A 13,770-nucleotide genomic window follows, 5' to 3' on the forward strand; every position below is an offset into this window, starting at 1 on the left:
TTTCCAAGTCCTTTCTGAGTCAGTCCTCCTTGCCCTGCTTTGACAGGCTAGGAACCAAGGTGACCCCTGTTCTTGAGCATCCTTGTACGCAAAAAGACTCCAGCTCGAGGTCCCCAACCTCTGGGAGAGCTGATTAAACTTGGTGCAACCCCAATGCCACAGCCTTGTGGAAGTTCAGGACCACCCCCTCCACTGCCAAGATTTCCTTCTGTTCCTTTGGCCTGTTTTCTCCCTCTCCAATCTCCCTCCCCAATCAGGAGTCCCACACAAGCTCAGCAGCAGGTATCACCTTGCTGGATCTCCTCCTTGGTAAACCAGTTTCTCTCCCTGCCCAAGAAAGAAGGTAGGGCCAGTGCCTCCTCAGAAGGAGGAAGGCATGATGTAGAGACAGGCGGAGAACCTAGAAACCCTGCCCCTTCCACCCCAAGAGGAGTGGCAGAGGAGTAGAGGGTGAGAGCTCAAGACAAACAACCAGAGAGCAGTGTATCATGAAATTCTCCCTTCAGACCAGAGGTTGGAGGGAAACCTGAATTCAGAGAACCTTGTGTCCAGCCTTAGTAATTGTGGTGCATCCATACAATGGGATACTACACAGCAAACCACTGATAAATGCAATATGAAAGGATTTCACAGATGTGATTTGGACCAGAAGAGTCAGACCCATAAGAGTAAATACTATGTGTCCATTTACATGAAATTCAAGGACAGCCAAGTCATAGACATCAAATAGTGGTTACCTTTGGGGGATGGATATTCCCTACAAGAGAACGTGAGGGGGGGATTTCCCTGGTGGTCCAGTGGTTAGGACTCTGCACTTCTACTGCCAGGGGCCCAGTTCAGGGAACTAAGATCCCACAAGCCCTGTGGCGTGGCCAAAAAGAAAAAGAGAGAGAGAGCGAGAACATGAGAGAAACTTCTGGGATGCTGAAAATGAGTCTGGGTGATGGCTGCACAAGTATTGATATATCCATGTGCCAAAATTCATCAAGCTGTAAGAGTTATGCACTTTGCTCTATGCAACTTACACCTCAATAATCTTTTTAATAAGGAGTTGGGGGAGTGGTAAAGCAGAGACAGCAGTTTTGTACTCTGCTCCCTTGGGAGCTGCACATCTATCAAGATAAAAACAGCTGGGATTGTGCAGAGGGCGCTGATGTAACCACACGTGACTGTCCGGCCATATTCTACTGCTCCCAGTAGTATATTCTACACTGTACTTTACATGGCATTTTTAAATGGGAAAGGGGGTATGGGGAGGAGATGGAGAAATGCCCCTGGCTATAGAGGGGCATGACCCTCTTAGGGACTAACCCAGGTTACCAAATCTACACACATGCAAATGCAGGACACACCACTCACAGGAATTAACAGTGGGGAAGGGAGCCCTATTGGAAGGCAGGCTTCCACATTTTATTCCCTGATAGGATATTTTGGGCTATTTTCCCATTGTTATCCCCTCTTCCCTTCCCTCATTCAAGCAGATAGTCTCCACCATGCAGCTCCTGCATCCCTCTCAGGGGAGAGAGAAGGCAGGGCAGAGAGCAAAACTGAAGGTCTCTTTGGCTTGTGTGTTCTAAAAGCTTAAGCCCCCTGCACAAAGAATAAAACAAGATTCAAAGCATATTTCCTTAATGTCTTCACCAGAACTATTAAAGAGTATGGATTTCTTCCAGGACGAAAAGAGAGTCCTGCTGGGAGTTTGGGGTTAGTAGATGCAAACTATTACATTTAGAATGCATAAACAGGGATTTCCCTGGTTGTGCAGTGGTTAGGACTCCACGCTTCCACCACAGGGGGACAGAGGTTCGATCCCTGGTTGGGGAACTAAGATCCCACATGCCGCATGGCGCAGTCAAAAATAATAGAATGGGCTTCCCTGCTTGTGCAGTGGTCGAGAATCTGCCTGCCAATTCAGGGGACACGGGTTCGAGCCCTGGTCTGGGAAGATCCCACATGCCGCGGAGCAACTAGGCCCGTGAGCCACAACTGCTGAGCCTGCGCGTCTGGAGCCTGTGCTCCGCAACAAGAGAGGCCGCGATGGTGAGAGGCCCGCGCACCGCGATGAAGAGTGGCCCCCGCTTGCCCCAACTGGAGAAAGCCCTCGCACAGAAACGAAGATCCAACACAGCCATAAATAAGTAAATAAATAAATAAATAAGAGATACAGGCGCCCTGGAGAAGACTCCAATGTATACAATAAACCAAAGGTATAATAACTTATCATAATAAAAAAAAATAATAGAATGGATATACAACAAGTTCCGACTGTATAGCACAGGGAACTATATCCAATCTCCTGGGATAAACCATAATGGAAAAGAATATAAAAAAGAATGTGTATCTGTGTATAACTGAGTCACTTCGCTGGACAGCAGAAATTAACACAACATTGTAAATCAACGATATTTCAAGTTAAAAAAAAAAGATAATGAAACACTCTTTAAAAAAAAAAAACAGGGCTTCCCTGGTGGCGCGGTGGTTGGGAGTCCGCCTGCCAATGCAGGGGACACGGGTTCGGGCCCTGGTCTGGGAAGATCCCACATGCCGCGGAGCAACTAGGCCCGTGAGCCACAATTTACTGAGCCTGCGCGTCTGGAGCCTGTGCTCCGCAGCAAGAGAGGCCACGACAGTGAGAGGCCCGCGCACCGTGATGAGGAGTGGCCCCCACTTGCCGCAACTGGAGAAAGCCCTTGCACAGAAACGAAGACCCACCACAGCCATAAATAAATAAATAAGTAAACCCAAAAGTTAAAAAAAAAAAAGTAAATGCTTTTAAAAAAAAACAACAGGGACTTCCCTGCCGGTCCAGTGGTTAGGATTCCAGGCTTTCACTGCCAGCAACCCGGGTTCAATCCCTGGTCAGGGAACTAAGATTCCGCAAGGCACGCAGAGTGGCTGAAAAAAAAGAGAGTCTTGGTTTGGGCTGGAGGGAGGCAGGTGCAGCCTGGGCATTCCAGCATCACTGCCAGGAAGCAGGTGTAAACAAAGATAAACAAAGAGCACTGCTCACCACCCAGTTCTACAAGGATTAGGTCATAACCCACAGCAGTCGCTGGCTGACAGCACACTCTGAGAGGAAATTAAGACAACAACAGGATGAGGCACTCTGTGCTTCGGACAAGCAGGCCCCTTTGTCAGCTAGATATTTATCTCAGGAAGAATTTTAATGAACCCAGATTCTCACATCTTCCCATACACAGAAAAGCACTAGAATCGTTAACCTGAGATACCTGTTCTTTGTGACTAGCAGTAATCTTTTACCAAGATGTCTCCTTGACCGCATGTATTCTCTAGCCAGAAATCATACATGTACCGCTTTCTCCCCCACCTCTTCAGAGCAGTTTTCTCAGAGCGGCTGAGAGGTTGTCTCCCAGGCTATAGTCCTCAGTAAGTCCCGGAATGAAACTTGAACTCACAACTCTTTTTTTTTTTTTTTAATTTATTTTATGTACCTTGGGCTGCTTTGGGTCTTTTTTTTTAAGTTATTTTATTTTTATTTTTTTAAGATTTATTTACTTATTTATTTTTATTTTTGCCTGCATTGGGTCTTCGTTGCTGTGTGCGGGCTTTCTCTAGTTGCGGCGAGAGGGGGCTGCTCTTCATTGCCGTCCTTGGGCTTCTCATTGTGGTGGCTTCTCTTGTTGCAGAGCACGGGCTGTAGGCACACAGGCTTCAGTAGTTGTGGCATGTGGGCTCAGTAGTTGTGGCACACGGGCTTAGTTGCTCCGTGGCATGTGGGATCTTCGCGGACCAGGGCTCGAACCCATGTCTCCTGCACTGGCAGGCGGATTCTTAACCACTGCGCCACCAGGGAAGCCCAAACTCACAGCACTTAACACTGTGTGTTTTTCTTGAAGTCGGCACAGGGAGACCCGAAGAAGAAGGGCTGTGGAGAACGTCCAGGCAGATGGGCCACAGCAGCCCTGGGGCAGGTCTCTGTGTCCTCAAGTGTGACCCCAAACTATCGGAACACCACCGGACCCCCAGTAACCCCAGGGAGGATGACTCAGCAGTAACTGGTGGGGACAGATCATCACATGGGCCCCCCAATGCCTGGAACACCCCAGAAAGGCTGAGGTTAAAGTGTCCCACCAGGCCAGCAAAAAGGCAGGCTAAAAACACACATCAGGGGGTGCTCTAGATGCTGCGCGGAGACCCTCTGCACCCCTGCGAACATGGCGCTGCGAGTGTCGCGGAGCGTGCGGGCCGCGGTCCGCAGCCTGCGCGCCATCTCTGCGCCCAACGCGCCCTGCCCGCCGCGGCCCTGGGGACTGCGGGCGGGCGCCGTCCGGGCGCTGCGCACCGGCCCCGCTCTGCTGTCGGGTCGTAAATTCACAGACAAACATGAATGGGTAACAACAGAAAACGGTGTTGGAACAGTGGGAATCAGCAATTTTGCACAGGAAGCTTTGGGAGATGTTGTTTACTGTAGTCGGCCTGAAGTTGGGACAAAATTGAACAAACAAGAGGAATTTGGTGCTTTGGAAAGTGTGAAAGCTGCTAGTGAACTCTATTCTCCTCTATCAGGAGAAGTAACTGAAATTAATGAAGCTCTAGCAGAAAATCCAGGACTTGTCAACAAATCTTTGTTATGAAGATGGTTGGCTGATCAAGATGACACTCAGTAACCCTGCAGAACTAGATGAACTAATGAGTGAAGAGGCATATGAGAAATACATAAAATCTATTGAGAAGTGAAAATGGAACCCCTAAATAAACTAGTTTGAAACAACTTAATCTAGCATAGTTGTCTTAAATTAGTGGTGGATAGATTTTTAAAAAGCAACTTTTAGCAAAAGAAACTACTTGAAACAATGTTGCCTGAAGAAAATACCCCTTAACTTCCTAATGATTTCAGATAAACACTATGCATCTTTTTCACAACACCCTGTGATTTTTAGGCTAGTCTCCAGTTATAATACTCAGAATTCCTGAAATTATCTGTGCTAAAACTAGTTATAAAAATTATGTAATTCAAGGATAACGTTGTTATCTTAACCTTATATAATACTGTAACTTGCTTACAGCCATCCCTGGATTTGGGTCAAAATACTCAATGAACTTGCCACTGGAAATAAATGACAGTGGAGAAAAGTTTGTTAGTTGTATAGTGTCCAGTGAAGAACATTACTATCTTAATTTTGCAATATACTGTGTTTGCTGGTGCTATTTTTATACAGTGAAGCAACAGCCTTGCAGGAAAATAAGAAACAGTTTAATAATAAAATATTCAACCTCTTAATTAAAAAAAACAAAAACAAAAACACACACACATCAGACTAGGTTATAGCGGTAAAGTTTTCTTTCCTATAAACCCGAGTCCGTGGACTTAGAGTCCAGCTACAACTCTGGGTACTTCTGCATTATTTGAATCTGTTTTGGTTATCTGAATCTTTTCTATGTTTTCGTTTTACTTGCACAATTTTCATTAACTTTTGTTACCCTGTGTCTCTGGCATGGAGACCCCCAAGGGAGGAGTCCACTGAGGGTGTTCCCACTGTGGCCTCCCTGCCACTTTGGTGTGACCGCAGACTCCCTTGACCCTTCATCCTGAGGCTGAACCACAGTGCGACCTCTGGCTGCCTCCCCCCTGGGCTCAAAGAGCAGCCTGTGGCTCCTGGCCGCAGGACTGGCAGGGTGCCTTCCCACCTGCCCTCCTACAGGACAGAGTCCCTGTCAGCACCACCGCCCCACCCTCCCCCCAGCCCCCGGGGAGAGGGGGAGGGGGAGGGTCTGTTCCTCTCCAGCCAAGCTCCAGAAATCCCCCTCTGCCTAAGCAGCCCTGGCCTTGCTTAGTCTTGTGCTTACCTCTCACAACGGCAGGGGACTCCCAATCCTGCCTGGGAGCCTGAAAAGGAAATTCTGCATCAATGAAAGTGCCTCCTCTTCCCCTTTGCTAGCTCGAGTTCTCCCCGTCACTTCCTAAGGGGCATCTGTTTCCAAACCCATTTCCGAACCTGCAACCCTGTCATAGCCCAGCTTCAAGAAGCAAGAGGCGGGGCAGTAGGAAATGAAGAGGAAAATAACATTCACTGGCCATCTTTTTATCTCAGGCACTTTACACATGTCGCTTAATCCTAATATCTACCCTGCAGGGCGGGGATTAGCTGTAGGACAGGTGAGAAAACTGTGGAGAATTCAGAGAGTTAAGCAACTTGCTCCAACTCACACAGCTAGTCAGTGACCAAGCCAAAATTCACATCTACGTCTGTCTGACTCCAAGGTTCCCAGATGGGACCAGTCAGTGCCTGAACTGCCGCCCCCGTGGTCTCTACGGGCCATCGTCATAGAATCTACCGTCCCAGCTCAGCGTCCAGGGGTACTAGCTGAGGAAGTTCTTATGCCTCCACTGCCCGGTCTGCTTCTCCATTTCCAAGGCCCCAGCAGAGGAATCTTTTCAGTCCGGCTCATCCTTTTAATCCAGGCCACACAACAGCGGGCAGTCCCTCTACCACAAGCACCTGCAACTCTGCCGCAGAGCCCACCCCCAGCAAGATGGGAATGCTGGGGAATTCACCCTGAAGTAGCCCTCGATCAATGATAGACACGCAGTGGTGAGCAAATCACTCAGCCTCTCGCCCCTGGGGGAATACTCAGAGTGCCCAGAGGTCCCCAGAGGAACTGAGTCCGAGGCGCCCCATTACAATGGTAATCTGCTCAGTAAAGAACCCTGCAGGGGCGTCCTTCTTTTTTATGCTTCATTTCTCTGTTTCCCTACTGGAAAGTCTCCGGGATCACCTCCCAGTGAAGTACTTGCACTCAAATCCTTATCTTGCGGTCTGCTTCCAGGGGAGCCCAACCTCAGAAAGGTGTGAGAGAAAGGAAAGTCAAGGATGACTCCTAGGTTGTTGGCCTGACCAGTAGATCTTCATCATCTTAGCTTAAGTAGCTACATATCCTGAGCATTTGCCACGTGCATCTGGCTGGGCCTGTGACATAGAGTTTGCCGATTAACTATCCCAGCCGCAGTGTGCAGTGTACAGGATTATCCCCGTATTACCAGTAAGGAAACAGGCTCAGGAAAGTTCAAGCCTTTGCCCAGGGTCAGACAGCTAGTAAGTGGTGGAACTGGTTTTCAAGGATCTGGAGGTGAGGGAGGGAGCAAGTCCACCCTGCTTGGGCTTGGCTGCTCAAAACGTGGGATCAAGACGACCCCTATTTCCACTAGCCAGCCCCTCACTCCCAACAGGAAAGTTCTCCTTTCCTCACAGTAGAGATTTTTAATGGTGCTACCATTCACCTTTTCACTGATGGAGGAAGTGGAGGCAAGAGAGAAAGAAAAGAGAGAGAGAGAGAGAGACCAAAAGTACGGGGGGTGGGAGAGAATAAACAAGACAATAACAGCTATTTTGCAGTGAGTGCTTACAACACGTGTGCTAAGCCCTGTTCAACTCTTTATGTCATCTCATCTTGCCAAAAGCCTTGAGGAAGGAATTGTCTAAAATTATCCCCCATTTAACAGAAGGGGGGAAAGGACAAGCTCAACAGAACAGTAAAGAGACAATCCAGCCCACCTGACATCCCGGTGGCCTGCGTCCAGTCCCACCTCCCCGTGACTCAGCTGCTGTTTTCCATTTCTTTTCTTTCTTTCTTTCTTTTTTTTTAATCAGTCATCAATTTTATACACATCAGTGTATACATGTCAATCCCAATCGCCCAACAAAACAGTTTCACATCCTACTTTCTGAGCATTTCCTGCCTGGTCCCGGGGGTGGCGGGAGGGGGGAGTTTAGGCAATTAAGCCTCTGAAAGAGGACTGAAGCTACATGTCAAAGGACAGCCACATGACGTAAAAACCTTCGTGCTTTCAGCAGCACCAGCAGGGCTTTGGAGAGAGAAATGCCGGGGGTCTGAGCATCTGCAGCACTGAGGAAGGAGAGCAGCCTGTGTGTCTGCAACATGGGAGGGTGGTTTTGTGGCTGAAGGGTGTGCATCTGTGACAGCGGGGGTGATTCTTATCCATGCATCATGTGGCAGTGTCAAAAATGTACGCGTCACCACTTAGATATACCCCCAGAAGGGTTGTTCTCTTTATTTTCAGTAACTGATCTCACACTGGAAGATCCATTCCCACCAATGATGGAAGAAGATGGGAAACCCTCTCCAAGATGGCCTCAGGATGCAGGGGGCACTTCAGCAGCCTCGAGGCCCTGGCTGGGGGTGAGGGACATGGCTCTCATCCTGCTGGTTCTCGTTAATGCCGCATTGAGGTGTGGCTCCTCTCACCTTGCTCTGAACCCTCCCGGCTGCCACACTGCTGCAGCCGCGGGACTCATGGTCTGCTCACTGGGTGTGGCCAGGGCCCCCGGTCCCTCACTTGCTGCCTCTGCCCCACCATGTTCTCATTGACCTGAGTCTCAGCACATCCTCCCTCCTTTTTAAGCCACCCACTTGGCAGCCTCTGCTCTGGGGTCATCCGCAGCCTCACCAAAATATCCCCAAACCCGTTCCATCCTGCATCTCAGAGACTGCGAGCAGTCAGGAGTCTCAGCCCATCCACATCCCCCAGGAGAACCAAAGGCTAGTGCTGGATCCTGGCACCTCTCCCTCCAAGTCCCAGCTTCTACTGAATTCTCTCTTCCTTCACATGCTGCTTCACCCACCACGGGTCAGGGCCCCCATTCCCCCAAAACAATCCTGGTGTGAGCTATTGGGTGTTAACAGATGTTTACTGGAAATTTGGGCATAAGATAGGTTCTGAATGTAGCACAGAATGATTTGGTGAGAACTTGAAATTGGATGTTAGCCATAAAAATCCCTGCCTTAAAAATCCACTGGCCATTCCCTGCCAGAAGGAATTAGCCTCTCCCTGACCTGACTTTCTTCCCAACACCTGGGACCCCTGCCCATCTCCCCTCTTCTCCCTCACAACCCCACACCAACTCTCACACTGACCATTAAAGACTCCCAATCCTATTTCTTTCTTTTGCAGAACAATTAGCCCTCTCTAGGCAATATAGGTAGGGGTGGGATAAGGTAGGGGGTCTCCCCCTTTATTATCGAACACGTCCATTATGCATTTTTCCCCTAAGCCCAAGAGTAATTCCCCCCCTAAGATTTTTGCCCTCATTTTAGACCAGTCAGCTCAACTTTAACCAGCTCTACTAAAACAACATTTTTGTACTGCCTCATACATTTCTTTGAATCCTCACAGTGAAAAGTAGGCAATATTATTATCCCCATTTCACAGACAAGGAAACCGAGGCTCAGCAAAGTTAAAGAATACAGCCACTGAGTGAATCAACAGCCAGGCAAGAACTCAAACCCAGGTCTGCCTTACTCTAAACGCCATGCTCTCCACCACTGCCCATCCTGGGAGGAGCTATGTTTCTGCAGCTGGGAGGAGAACCCCATTTTCAGAACAATTCCCACGCTGCAGGAAAGGCCAGTATGCTGCAGGGTCATCTGTGGAGCCAGGAGATAAGAACCCCTGACGCTGGGGGAGGCTGCTCCCCTACAGGTCCGACACCCCATCTTCACAGAGCAGCTTCCAGAACTTCCTGAGTCAGCCTCTTCCCTGGCCAGAGAGTCACCACTGCGAACACCAGGGCAAGTCCCATCCTGCAAACAGTCACCTTGGGGCCGACCATACTGTCTCTAGACCTCAGAGCTACAGAGAGGAAGCTGCAAACTCGAGGCTCTCCCAGACCATCTAATCAGCGTGCACCCCTGGTGGGCAGGCACCGAGCCTCTTTCACCTCTACTGGGGAAAGGGACCAAGCCCAGGAGGCCATCAGTTCCAACCAAGACTGTTTCTTCCCCCCCTCATGAGAAAGGGCCCCAGCAGGAGGCCCTGACTTTGCGACAACGTGCACAGCTGTGACCATTCACTGAGTGCCTGCTGTGTGCCAGGCATTGTACACAATGCCCTCCCCTCATCTTTCCAGTCCCAGGGCTCAGTAGTATTGGGTTGGCCAAAAAGTTTGTTCGAATTTTTCCATAACACCGTACGGAAAAACCCGAACGAACATTTTGGCCAACCCAATAGTTGGCCCATTTTACACATAAGCAAACCATCTAGCAAGATCACGGCAGTTTCTTGAGTTTTTGCAGCTTCAGCAGCAGAAGCCGAAATTTGAACCAAAGTTTGTGCAACTCTGAAGCCTGTGACGTTTCCACTTCAACACCCTCTGTCGGAGGAGATAGATAGTGATCTGCCCCCCCTTCCCTGGGTCCAACCATCAGTCTTCTTTTAGGGGAAGGCACATAAGGCTGTGTTTTCGGTGTCAAAGTGTGATTCTAAAAGCCCAGTCACCTGATGGGACGAGGGGTGGGGTGAGAGGCGGCAGCAAGGATGAGCCACTGGGTGAGTCATCCCGCTTCGGAGAACCCCACTGAGAGGACCTGGGTCTCTCACTGGACTCAGGGATAAAAGAGGTTCTGAGACTGAGAAACGCCAAGGGAATTCCTCCTGGACACCTGGGCACATCCTGCAGGTGACTCTTTATAAATAAACCAAACACGCACATGATACAAATTCTGAAGATGCAAAATAGTATCCCTCTGGGGGAGGAGGGATAAATTGGGACTTTGGGATTGACATATACACACTACTATATTTAAAATAGATAATCAACAAGGACCTACTGATAGCACAGGGAACTCAGCTCAATATTCTGTAATAAGCTAAATAGGAAAAGAATTTGAAAAAGAATAGATACATGTGTATGTATAACTGAATCACTTTGCTGTACACCTGAAACTAACACAATATTGTTAAACAACTATACTCCAAAATAAAATAAAAATTTTCAAAAAAAAAAAAATCAAGCAAGCTAAATGGGATCTGGTTGAAGGATTCATGTAAAAAAAAAAAAAATATATATATATATATATATATATATATATATATATATATTTTTTTTTTTTTAACCAGAAATTGAAAATATATACTAATTTTGAATAGTTATATTGGTTAGAATGATATATATCAATTTTTCAAAACATATTTTTTGTCCTAAGTAAACTGACATTTTAAATGTCTAAAAGCTTTAAAGAAATAGTATCCCTCCTACCCCTGTTCCCAGGCCTCCCTCCTGTTCCCCTTCCTAATAGGAAGGGAAGGTAATTGTTACCAGTTTCTTACAAGCCTCCAAAAGAGAATCTATACATATGAGTCCTTTTTTTTTTCACACACGTAGCACACTACATAGACTATTCTGTTTCTCTTTTTTTTTTTTTTTTAATTATTTATTTACTTGGCTGCGCCGGGTCTTAGTTGCAGCACGCGAGACCTTCGCTGCGGCGTGCAGGATCTTTTTAGTTGCGGCATGCGAAGTCTTAGTTGCAGCATGTGGAATCTAGTTCCCTGACCAGGGATTGAACCCGGGCCCCCTGCATTGGGAGCACAGAGTCTTAGCCACTGGACCACCAGGGAAGTCCCTATTCTGTTTCTTACTTCTTGTATCTTAGAGATCATTCCATATCTGCGCGTAGGGAGCTACATCATTCTTTTTAGTAGCTGCCTGACATTCCATTGCATGGAAGTGCCAAATCAGTTAATCAGTCCCTTACTGATAGACAGTCTCCAGCCTTCATTATTACAAACCATGACTATCTTGTATATATTAGGTCATGCCTGTGTGCATATGTATGTAAGATAAATTCCTAGAAGTAGAATTGCTAGTGCTTATTAAATACAATATATGCTTTAAAAATTCAAATGGAGTTTGCCAAACTGCCCTCCATAGAGGTTGCAGCAATGTGTAGCCCACCAACAGTGAAAGGCAGTACAGGGAGTGCTTTCTATATGAGGAAAGACCTTTAGCTGGCAGAGACAAGATGGGGGCAGACAGGCAGGCCTGTGCCTAGCCAGACATTCGTCCTAGGACACGTGACAAAGATGAGCCAGCACCACCAACAGGCTGCTCCCTGCAGGCAAACCACCCATTTCACAGATGAGAAAACAGGCCCTGAGAGTTGACATGCCTCACCCAGGAACCAGGACCTGCTCCCACACATACACACTCACCCAGCTGCTGTTTCCAGCCTACTTGGAGCCCACAGATTCCTGACCATCCACAGCTCTGAGCTGGGTAGCAGTGATTACCCTGCACATTCATCCACCAGCCTAAAGAACAAAAAATCTCAACAGACCCTCTCCACGGTTACTGCTGGGCGGTGGGCAGTGAGGGCAGGAAAGAAGTGAGAGTAACACATGAGCCATGGGTGTTCTCATCAGCCACTCTGGAGACATAAGTAAGCATGGCAAAAACAGTTCTCTATCTTTGTACTTGGAAAGTACCTTCACATCCACTAACTCATTCCACCTCCACAGCAGTTCTCTGAGTTACACAGGGCAGGGATTCTTATATTCATTTTCCCTGTTTTACAGATTTTAAAAATGAAGTACGACTTGCCCATTGCTAGAGAGGAAAAGAGACTAGAGGCAGACCTTGGGTTTCTGGTGCCTAATCCTGGCCACATCCTGTTGTGCACCTACGTAAACAATCTCCTGTGATATATGTCCACAAAAACCCCCCCTTATCTGCCCACATCCAGGATGAGTCACCCTGTCCCCAGAAATGTTGTTTGGGACCCTCCAATGCATGGATATACAAGAATTCCTTTCTCTGGGTCCTCATCTTTATTTCAGCTCCATAGATACATCCTTTGTGAGGAGACTCTTGGGATGTTTCTGATGGGTGGATTTGTACTGTATCTAAGTGTCTGGTGTGGCCTCTGCAACATGATGGGTGCTCAAGAAAAATGTGTTTCCTGGTTGGCTGAGAGGCTGGATAGATGAATGGATGGATGGATGGATGGATGGGTGGATGGGTGGGTGGAGTATTGGTTTAATTTATTTCTTTATTTTGTTTGTTTTTTTAATTTTCTTACACAGCATCCATTCCCCCTTCCAAATATTGCCTTGACATCCTTTTGTGGAATTACTTCTCCCCCAGAGTATATAGTCTCAGTGGTACTGCAAATCAGGTGCTCCAGCCCCTCCCAGCCAAGAAGCAAGCAAACGACACCAGCTTGGCTGGTTATCCTACCACCCAAGGACTCTGAATCCTTAATAGATTGAGATGTGGATAGGAAAAATGGCTGGAGTACATTTATTTCAACAGTGGTGGCCTGATGAGACTATCAAGCAGTAGCTGCTGCCCAAACACCCAGATAGTTTCTCACCTGTCCTTTTTCCAAGTCAGGCTCTCCAACGCTCTATCCATTCTAATAGCTACTCAGCGTTACCCCCAGTACATTACCCTCCTGCTTAAGTTAGCCAGAGTTGCTTTCTGCACTTATAAGCAAAGAATCTTAAATGACACAGATGTAGAGATGAAGGTATGGGTGGATGGGTGGAGGAATGGAAGGAGTGAAGGAGTGAGTGAAGTGAAAGGGTCGAGCAGTGAGCAAGTGGACGAATGCAGTACTGCCCATGGAAGGACTTCATGAGCTAAGTGGTAAGGTGAGTGCCAGGCCTTGGAAAGACGGGAGGTAAGAAGGGGTAATAATGATAACCCCTCAGCCTTACCTGCAGGAGGAGTGATATGAACCAATTTTAGGGGCAATAAGACACCTATCCCCAGATCTCCTCCGGGACACTACAGATCCTCTAGTTTTGTATCTTTTAACTGAGAATGGCCTCAGAAATAATACTGTCAAACCTCCATTCCCTAGATGAGGAAACTGAGGGCCACAAAAGGCAAGAGGTTTGCCAAAATCTCACAACTAGGTTTGGCGCTGAACTGGGACTAGAGCACAGGTCTCCTAATTCCCTGTCCCTTGCTCTTTTCACTGCCCAAAGCTGCCTCTGTTAGGAATGAC

The 13,770-nt window shown here is 47.7% G+C and overlaps 1 pseudogene; it reads left to right on the forward strand.

Moving 5' to 3' along the window:
• The first annotated feature begins 4,175 nt into the window (after positions 1-4,175).
• Positions 4,176-4,698, forward strand: LOC137755137 (glycine cleavage system H protein, mitochondrial-like; annotated as a pseudogene).
• Positions 4,699-13,770: the final 9,072 nt, after the last annotated feature.

The sequence above is a fragment of the Eschrichtius robustus genome, chromosome 20 (assembly GCF_028021215.1).
Source record: "Eschrichtius robustus isolate mEscRob2 chromosome 20, mEscRob2.pri, whole genome shotgun sequence".
Classification (NCBI taxonomy): domain Eukaryota; kingdom Metazoa; phylum Chordata; class Mammalia; order Artiodactyla; family Eschrichtiidae; genus Eschrichtius; species Eschrichtius robustus.